The 10,782-nt window shown below is 44.4% G+C and overlaps 1 long non-coding RNA gene across 1 annotated transcript in view; it reads right to left on the reverse strand.

Annotated features, from left to right (window-relative positions):
- Window positions 1-1,439, reverse strand: part of LOC145653120 (uncharacterized) — a 1,737-nt gene extending 298 nt beyond the window's left edge. The window contains exons 1-3 of the long non-coding RNA XR_014119452.1: window positions 1,271-1,439; window positions 780-994; window positions 1-259 (exon numbers count right to left, since the gene is read on the reverse strand). The exon at window positions 1-259 is cut by the window's left edge and continues 298 nt beyond it. This is a non-coding gene — a long non-coding RNA (uncharacterized LOC145653120). The remainder of the gene's footprint in view (window positions 260-779; window positions 995-1,270) is intronic.
- Between the last annotated feature and the right edge of the window lie 9,343 nt (window positions 1,440-10,782).

Consider the following 10,782-nt stretch of genomic DNA (forward strand, 5'->3'; position numbering starts at 1 on the left):
AGAGACACTCATTACTGCTTCACCAGTCCATACACTTCTTTTTGTGCGCCTTTGAAGAAATTCATGATTGCTTGTTTTCTTGGGTTGGGGTTTGTTTTGTCGTTGTTGTTTTTGTTGTTCTTGTTGCTGCAGTTGTCATCGTCTGGTTTTTGAGGAGCTGGGGTGTTTTGTGAGAAATCTATCAGGATCAGGGCCAGGGGGGTGGAAGGGTGCCGATGGGTTGATGTGGAGATCAGAGATGCCCGTACGGTATCGCAGCCTTGCGGTATTGATGTGTGTGGAGACAGAGAGAGAGAACGAGAGAGAGAGAGAGAGAGAGAGAGAGAGAGAGAGAGAGAGAGAGAGAGAGGAATGAAGCACACTGTGTTCTTCTGATATGTTTACACTCCCCGGGGTTGGATAAAGCATGTTTTCAGTGTTTGAATTAATAACACATGAAATAATAAACCATTCCTTTCTATGTTTCTCCCTCCCAACACATGACATGTAATGTGCTGCAGTACTGCTCTGACTCATTTGGGGCAGAGTGGGGGGAGGGGGGGCACCAGTTTACCTGCATTGCACAGTTTAGTGACTCTTCCCCTGCTGCTAACACGGCTCAGCCAAATCCCGCCTCAGTCTCCTGCTGCCTCTCCAACTCTTTCTCCTTATTTTTTACATTTCTTTTCTACTCACTTCTCTTCTGGTCGGGGATGAAGTGGATACATGAAGCAATAAACAGGATATAAGACCTCTAAGAGCAACCTTTTGACCCCAGCTCATATTTAGCCAAGACTCACTGTGTTAGGAAGTCATTCATTTGCTGGTTTGCTTCTGTAGCTGTCTAACCACTGGAGTGCTCTGTCCTGACCGCAAGCCCCTCCCACTGGGGGCCGGTGCCTGAGTGTGTGTGTGGGAGGGCGGGGGGGTGTCTTGGCCGCCATCCGGTGTGTCACCGCCTTGGTGCGAGTGGCGAGCGCGGTCTTTCAAAAGCAGCTGTGTCCAGGAGTAATGGCTGGTGCAGGGGCAGTGGTTAAAGTGGTGAAAGAGAGAGAGAAGGAGAGAAAGAAACAAAGAGAGAACATTGCCTTTGACTACTCATTATTTAATCTATACTTATAGGATGTAGATATTCACAGATGATATAGCACATAAGCACAAACAGTAAGTCAGTTATGGTATATTACAACATATGATCAGTATCTATATGATGACAGAAGAAAAGGTAGCATGCATTCCCACAAAGAACTACGCATTATACACCAAAGGAAACACTAAAGAAAAACCATACAAGACGACAAAGACCAGCTGGCCTCTGGCCCGTGAGGTGCGTGCGGCATCTCTCCTCTCGTAGGCTTCCCACACTGGGGGTCAGTACTGGTCGTCTGGAGCCCAGCCTCGGTCTGCCTTCCATGGGGAAGCATGAACGGAGCGAGAGGGTTGCTGCGGTCCTTCGGGGACCTCAGGCGGGGCTGTAGTGAGAGCATATCCGTAAGGGTGCATGTGTTGCTGTACCGCACACCTCGAAGGGGCTGAATCATTCAGTGGCGGGGAGCCATCTGGGGTCTACATGAGCTGTGGGTGTGGAGAAGATGTGAGTGACCTCCGCAAACTGGCTCGGGTCCGCGGAGAGTGCTTCGGTGGATAGGTGTGACTACAGGGCGTGGTGAGCAGATGTCATGAGCAAAGATCAGGACTGGGTTTTTTTAATATCCCAATAAATATGATTTTATGGATATTTTGGGGGCCTGGATCAGGACATTCACTGGCCTGATGCTTAATCCATACAGGATGGAGTCAGATGTGACTGACTTCTGCTCTCTCGTCAACTGGAGTTATGGTCTGTTGAAAAGGTCTCTTCTTTAAATATGACATGCTAAAACGATGATTTTAGTCACTCTTCAATCCATACAACTTTGAGTCTATGTGTCCGAAGGCTTGTGACTGCATATTTTTCACTTTAATTAGCATGTATGTATTGTTGCATGGCACAAACTACAGGAGCACTAACTACAGGAGCACAAATGACAGGAGATCAAACAACAGGAGAAGAAACTACAGGAGAAGAAACTACAAGAGAACAAACTACAGGGGCTCAAACTTCAGGAGAAGAAACAACAGGAGCACAAGCTACAGGAGCACTAATTATGGGCCAGGCAGTACACGTTTCAAAACGTCCCATTTTAAACCATTTAGTATACATTGCAGAAGTAGAGCTCCTTAGTCTAATGACTCAAGGCTGTACTCCCTTTCTCAAGACATTTCAGTAAACCATTTTCAAATTTTAATCACTCAAAAAGATCACGAGGGCCGGTGAATCGACCCGGGAGCACAATTACTAGGAGGTCGATGACTGTTTCACTGCCTGGATGGTCACATGTGGAAAATAAATCTGAGCACACTCAGGCAGGCCGATCGGATGGTGGGACTTGGGACGATGGCCGTGTGTAGCATGTGTGTGATTTTTTTTGGGGGGGGGGGGAGCAGTTTAGCTGCCACCCGAGACCCCCCAACTGCTTACACATATATTTATGGGGGGCTTGTTGAAGTGTTCCAAGAAGTGTTCGGTGATGGCTTTCTGTCGAAGCGGCACGCCTTTGTGCACACGGTGCACGGAAAGGAAGAGAGAGAGAGAGAGTGAGAGAGAGCCAGTGAGATGAAAGGAGAGAGTGAGAGAAAAAGGAAAATGGAGACAGATGGGATTCAGATAGAGAACGAACAGCTGTAAAAAAAAAAAAAAAAAAAGTAGAATTTTTTTTTTTTTTAAAGAGAGTGAGAATCCATGCTGGCCAGGCGGACTGAGTGGCTCCCAGAGCGTCCAACGAACATATCAGTTTTCCCCGACATGGCACTGATACGTGACCGAAGAAAAACACTGGACCTCACCAGTGTTCCATTCAGTCCTTAGAGAGTTGAGGCGATTATCAGAGCAGTGGGTGGTGCCACCTCAAGCCCCTTGCGCAAAGCACCCATTGGACTGTTTTCATATGGAACAGTCTGTGTATCTTTACGCCCATGTCCTCCACGGTAGCAGGTTCCCACCTCCCGGCGTGCCCTCAGTAATAACACCTGTTTCTCATCATTAGCACCGCCCATTTACACAGCTGGTTATGTCAGTTCCTTACAAAGCCTTTGTGATTCACAGCAAGTCCGAGTCATCCTGAATGTATTCAGAATATTCCCCGTGCTTTATGTCAGCTTTCGTATAGTCTCCATTCAAAAGCCTGCTTGTACCAGACGTGTTTGGCAGTGCTGTTAGCCGAAGGGGAATGCCCGTCTTCCAATGTGGCCGGCTTACCATGTAGTTTTAGGACAACGTGGAGACATCCAGCAGGACACTGATGCTTGGTTCCAACTCTCCAAGATGGTTTTCCTTCGCATTGACATCTGTGCTGGCATGGCCATGCATGGCAACACTTAAGAGCTTTGTGATGATGTGTTTCATTCACAATAACAGTTAAAACGCAAAGCCTCAAACGTAAGGAAAGCCAGTGGCCTAGGCCACTGCTCAGCTGGAAGAGAAAATGGCGTCTTGAGATTTAAATGAGTTCTAAAGTAAGCCCTTATTTGTCTCAGGTTACATTTTAGGACTCTTACTTTAGATTGGCAGCAGACATCAGTGACGGACTACATTTCCCACAGACCATAGACATAAAGAGTAAAATCCAGAACTTGTGGTTTCATATTTAATCCATGCTGATCTGCACCAGGAGGGCCCAACCCAAGTCCTGGATATCTACTGGCCTAGATAGCTTTGTTCCAGCACACCCACACTTAATATTCATATGCTACTAAAGGTCTTAATTATCCAGAAGGGATGTGCTAGATTGGGGTTGGAATACATTTCTGCAGAATATGTCTAGGTCTGGAGTTGAGCATCCTTGATCTCTACTGTATGTCTTCAAAACTGATGATATGTTTCACATGTAGAGGTCAGATGTACTAAACCTGATTGTTTAAAATAGGTGTAAAAACCAGTGAAACAGTGTCTCCAGAGGTCCATTTTGACACAACTTTCTACAAAAATAAGGATAAGCATTTTATGTTCAAACAATTCCAATCTTTAATAAAATGCGCCACAAACAAATATTGTACTGAAAACAGATGCAGGCAATTATATTCTCCTTTTCTGAATTGTTTTTCACAACAGTTCTCAGGTTCACATACCCTGTTTAGAGTGGCTGGCCCTTCATAAAATGTCAAAGCCCAGACATTTTTCAGGAGGCCAGGCCGGAGTGGCCATGTTCAGGATTATAAGAAGGATTGGGGAGTTTTAAAAAAAATGCAACTTGAACACAAGGTCACGATGAGTGCAAAGGGGCCAGATTACTCTCAGCTGCTTCATGCAGGTGTGTGATTTCACCAATCACAGTTGCTGAATATCTACAGTAGCAACCCAGAAAAGGTAAAGAGTTGATCAGTTTACCTTCTGACTGTGTGTGTGTGTGTGTGTGTGTGTGTGTGTGTGTGTGTGTGTGTGTGTGTCTTTATGAGCTTAACTTTGTCATGCTTGGCAGAGGTTCCTCAGAATGGTAGAAATCCAATCTGCCTACAGTTCCCCATTTGAGCCTTAATAGTATAATAGCCTTCCTCCAGGAAAAGAGCTCTCTGGAAACGAGACCCTGCACCGCGCAGAGCTATACACAATAATTACAGCTAACCAGGGACAAACAAAGTGCACTTCTTACACCCGGGCTGCCCAAAGTGTGCATATACAGCAGAAACGATTTTTCTGTTACATTTTCTCTTGCTTGAATTCACCTTTGGTCTTTCTGAATTAATGGTATGAGCAAACGTAAGAAAACATGCCAACAAATAAAAACACAACTGTGTAACGTGTAACAAGGTGGACGGATACGCGGAGAATTGCTAAAGGGCAAATCCAGACTCCTAGTCACGGTCCAGGGTCAGAGAGCCGATATAAATAGAGCAGGAATACATAGTTAACACAAACACACAGAAACAGAAAAAGGGAACAAGCTGTAACTAAACAACACAAATACAAGCAATAATGAGCAAGGGAGAGATAACAAATATCACAGGTAGCACACACACGAAAGAGGCTGCGGAATCACAGTGACAAGCAAACTAACGGGGCAAAGCCCAGGATGTAAATACATGGTGTAATGAGAACTGGCCAAGACACACGTGATACAAATGAAAGGCGGGAAAGGTTAAACAAGTGGCGGAACACGAAGGAACCAAAGCAAAATAAAGACACGAGACAGCGTAACCATAAAGACAGGGCGCTAGGGAGGAGCCAATTGTGACAAAACGACTGGAATGAAAGTGTAGAGTATCCTTAATTCTGACAGTAATCTCAGTTCCATTGTTCATCGGATGAATAGCAGTTAGAGGAGCGTCCCATCTGGCTACTCAATGGGCCCAGACAGCAGGCACACACAACACGTAAGACAAGAAGGTGGACCCCGTTCGACGAAGGTCAAAACCAACTGTTAGCAAATCCTCACGCATTAACACAGCAAGGGACATGGGCTGAGTCTGGCAACAGAGCAACACTGCCTGACCTCTGGAAAGTGTGTGACACACATTCTCTCTCTCTCACACACACACACACACACACACACAGCAGCCACAAGCTGTCAAGGATCATCATTATCTAGTGAGCAAACTTCAGCAGGACCATACAGGACTCTTGTGGTCACAGCAACCTGATCTCACAAAGAAGTCACAGCAGTTACTATGAGCGAGGGTCATTTCTTCTAAAAGGCTATAACATTCCTATGACATGAAAAGCCTCGGAAAGCCTCTAGCCCTGACTTAAAGCCTTCATAACTAGCTAGTTAGTTCGCAAAGGCCCATTCGGTTTCACAGCCAACTTCGGGTCATTCCATACGCATGTGGCATGTGGTTCTGCAGAAGAAAGCTCAAACACACACACACACACACACAGAGAGAGCGCCATATGAAAAGTTATGAATGATTGAGATTAAGGCAAGTGTTCAGGACTTTGTCCTGCATTCATTTCTGGGTCCAATTCTGAATAACTGGCTTCCAGAATTCTTGGCTTGGTTCCAATTTGTGCTTAACATCAGGGGGTTTTAATGTCTTACTATTCCCAGTCTATGAATCATTTCTATGCAATCTTTATTATTTATTGTAGGTTTAGTATCCTACTATCAGTCATGGAGGTTAAGTATAGCTAAACCTATTTCTGGTAAACTAAGGTAAGTATAGGTAAGTATAAGGTCATTTGTTAGCACTCTTATCCCTTAAACTCCTAGAAGCTGCCAGTGAGTATAGATGCTCACTCCTAATTTTTGTAACTTCACACTATTTATTCTAATATCAGTGTAGTTACTGAATAATTCACACCACCTACTGAACAATATGCCTTAAGATTAAGATTAAATAATACATCAGATGTTTTAGAGGTTAACAAGAATACGGGACCGTGATTTGTTTAAAATCAAAGCTCTGCAACTCATATATTACCAACAGCTGTGCTAGTCTTGTATATTGCTGAACACATTTTAAGCACCAGTGAAGAAAATGTTGGAATGTAGCAGAGAATTTTATAGACAGTATAAGAGCACATTGTTCAAAGACTGGAACCACCATACCAAATCATCTGAGCATTTATCATACAGTCTGTGCTTGTCTTGGGATGCCTTAGCAGTTCCTGATTCCCATTTTAAAACTCTTGCTATCCACTTGTGTTTGATTTAGGGGTTTTTTTGCACGCTTATTTTGCTTGTAACGTGCTGTGAGTTGCATTCAAATAGACCTAAAAGGCTTGAAGGATGGAAAGTCTTCCAGCAGTGGAGCGATGAACCGTTGTTAAATTGCATTTAATGGTCGTTGGGTGTGAAATGCTTATCCAAAATCCTATTCACAACCCTTGAAGTTAAATGAGTTCTCCTAATATTGAGCTGCCACTGCTCTACAGTGCTGGAGGACCTCACAAACGTCTGCATTTAGTTTTACAACTCTGAAAGCCTTGTGACAAACTGCAGGAATAATGAGCCCCATCAGAATATCAGCATTACCATTGATCAGGTTACTTGTGTAAGAGTTGATTTATGTCTCAACAGCTGCTTACACTCCATATGAACCTGCAGCCCACAAACAAAAAATACACACTCACCAAGCTCTTTGGAGCCAGTCTTTTTCCTATGCTCACTTCTACATAAACAGTACCTGAATTACGCGAGAAGGTCTCTGACTCAGATCATAGCAGAGTCACACAGAATGGAGCAAATTCATACCTAAACATAAACATAAACATGCGCACACGCACAGACACACAAACACACACACACACACACACACACACACACACACACACACACTGCCACGCACAGCTGCTTGTTTTGAAATAAATACACAACGAATACACTTGCAGACTTCAAAGTGTCAGCTAGTCTGCAAAAAGTTATTTACCTCTCATGATCTGAGAGATACTCAAAATGGCTTGTGGTCCAGCCTAAGTTCTCACTTCCTGTCCATGGGAGGAGCTGGAATTTGCGTCCACAAGTTACGTCTAAACGAGGAAGCGATCTTGACACGATCCTGACCACATTTCCACTGACTTACTTCTTAATGATACAATATTTCTTCAGCCCCTCAATCCTTAAACCAGATATTTGGTACAGTACTGAAAGAATTAAAAGGAAAATTGCATCCAATGGACCAAATCAAAATGTTATGTATAAATGTGGCACCTTCTGTTGTGTTCTTGTTTTTACCGGATTACACAAGTCACTATAATTGACTCAAACGCTTTTTTTTTACTTAGTTAAAAAGGCTGTTTATTATTCATATGAGCAAATATATTATTTTAAATAAAGTATTAGAGATACATATTCTGTCCATATATTCCATAAATCACTGATTATCATCATACCCCAGTGTTGATTGTCTAGGGAGACTATGACATGGAGCCAAAAAATCACACATGCTGCTGTTCTTTGGGTCTCATGCTTGAGTGGGTGGAGGTAGGGTGGAGATAAACAGTTAACCTGGTGGAGAGCCCTTACAGTGGCCATTGCTATGAGAGGAGGCATGCTCAAGCTTGTTTGTAGGACTTCCAATTCAAAAAGTGCTCTTGCACAACAACTAAGTAAGAATGAAGCGTGAGCCATAAATTACATTCGACAGCAGGGAAGAGTAGGGAGGAAGGAAGAGAGAGAGAGTGAAAGAGAGAGCACAACAAACAGCAGAGCAACATCTGACCCCTGTTGACTGACCATCTAATCCAGCAGTCCATCTTTCACCAAACACTGGCTTCTAGTACACATCACATTCCCAGTGGCACTTAGCTCTGCTATTACTGCTCGTACACGCCTGCTGTCCCCAGGGGTCCACTTACTCACATACACATCCACCCAGCTCCAGTTACACACCACCCATGGGAGGACGCCACCACGCTCGGACACAAGCATTGTCCGAGCTCCCACCACAGTCCAGACCTGCATGGGTGTCCTCCCCCAGGCCCCGTGCACTCATAACTCCACACCGGACAGTGGCGCTCCCTTTGCCGCTGGACAGACAGACGGTGCTGGGCCTCGACCCTGGACCCCCCCGGCCTGATTTATCGAGGGTCTTGTTGGGAGGTCAAAGGGAAAGGGAGGATGAGAGGAACACTGCAGAGGTTGCATGACAGGCCCGTGAAAAGACCATCCATTATGCATGCTGGTTCTACGGTGCAGCCAACTGAGGGTTTGAATCTCAGTAGTGCCATATGTCATGCACGCTATTTTGAAGCCTGGGAGAAAAACAAAAACAAACTGTTGCCTTCTATTAATTTGACAACCGAAGAGTTGAGAATCATTGTTGTAAAAATGTGCAACTACCTCCAAAATAAGCATTCATCTAACCCTCCTAACACCTTACGTGCTACGCACCACTCTGGAATGATAATCGTGGACGGCGAAACATTTTGAAAAGGAAGAGAAGTTCATTGCGGTCTCTCCCGTGGTGTTCCCACACCCGTCCGCTTCAACAGACGACGAAGGAGCGCCACAAGTCAGCGAATCCGTCAGGCTGCATCCCCTCCCGTCACTGTGCCAACCACATCCTCAGATGAACCGCAGTTATGAAAAGCTTCCATTGTGTCAGCATTTTACAAGCCGAATCAGTCTCTGCCCCGAAAGAACTTATTAAGCTTTTTCTCAGCTGTGAATAATTCGCATTAGAAATTCCTCACTGAAGCATGGAACTCAGAATCAGGAAAAGGATCTGTGTCCAGAAAATCAGCTCTTACCATTTCCTCTTATCAAAGGAAATTAATGTATTAAAAAAGCCACAATTTACATGTTGTTCTTTCATTGTGCAGAGGGTGCACACGGCTATCTGCAGTTGTAAGCTACAGGGAGCTGAGGGGTTATTTTTTTCATTATGTGGCAACCTTGCTGACACAAATCATCGCTGGGGTAAAGAAAATAAAGGCCAAAGTTTGATCCAAAATATTTAAAAAGCAAAAGCTGCAGTTCACTGAAAACCAAATTAGTCAAAGCAAAAACAAACACCTACTGTAAAAAAAACCCAAACAAAATTAGCCTATCAAGTGCGTTTTAGTTGGCTAAAACGAAGAAGGGTTTAGAAGTATTTATGGCCTGCTGTGTTTTTTAATTGGATGTTTTATAGCACCCTGCATGGAGAAGAGAAGTGGAAGGAAGAAAATAAGAGGAGAGAGAGAGAGAGAGAGAGAGAGAGAAACCGGGGAGTCCAAAATGCGCTCCTTAACCGTCTCACAGTGGTGCTCAGCAGTCAGGACAATGAGAACTCAGCCACTGTGGTCCTCATGACCAAAGAAGCTGTGGAAAGAAGCAGTGCTTTAGCGTGATGAACGAGAGTGCTGCACTCACGTGAGTGCAGATAGACATGTGACATGTTACATGTGAGAACAGCTTTGAATGGTATATATTTAAGACTATCCACCTATCCAGCCATCTCTCTTACAAACCGCTTGATCCGATGCAGGGTTTCGGGGGCGGAGTCTATCCCGGGAACCACGGGTGGGGACAAGGTGCCAGTCTGTCGCTGGGTATATATATATTATCATGCATATGTATATCTTCTGTATATTACACTTTTTTTGTACTTGTTATGGGCATATCGATGCACAAAATCCATGTGATTCAAATTTCAAATTCCATGTTTGTTCCAATTTGTGACATTTTATGCTTTAAAATGTTGAGGTTTTTTTATTAGAAAACAGTGTAGTTGAGCTATAACTAATGTAAAAACATGAAATGCCTCTTTTGTATAGCAAATGAGAGACACTCAGAAAGGTCAGAAATAAGTTTCACTGATCATTTTAAACTTCAATACACTGAACACTGTTCTTTTCATTTGATGAATTAGTTTTTTAATAATTACACATTTAATACATAAGAAATTGGGTGCTTGAAGTAACCTGTTAACACTGATCTCAGGACAGTTGTTTAAACCGTGATTCTCAGCCCTGATCCACCACGCTGCACTGGCCAATTCCATCTGAACCTGCAATTCCCCGACCCCAAAAATCAGAATCTTGATTAGCCGGAATGGAAGAGTTTGGATTGGAACTAAAACTCTGCCAGATCAGCACTGCCGCATGACTCCCACCCGAGCCTACATTTAGCTCCCTCTGCTCCGGCCCCCCTCTCTCTGGCCGCCGCCCATACACTCCGGCGTGAGCGGCGATGATATTTTAATAACCAGCCGTTACCGAGAGGTAAGCAGGAATCCGCACAGGCCTGCAGGCAGGCGGAGGGCTCCGCCCCTCGACAGCTGTGGCTGATGGGACGTCTTTCTGCAGCCCGGTCATGCAACAATGCCCGAGATAGTGCCAACACT

This window comes from Electrophorus electricus, chromosome 22 (genome assembly GCF_041902795.1).
Source record: "Electrophorus electricus isolate QZ-2024a chromosome 22, ASM4190279v1, whole genome shotgun sequence".
NCBI lineage: Eukaryota > Metazoa > Chordata > Actinopteri > Gymnotiformes > Gymnotidae > Electrophorus > Electrophorus electricus.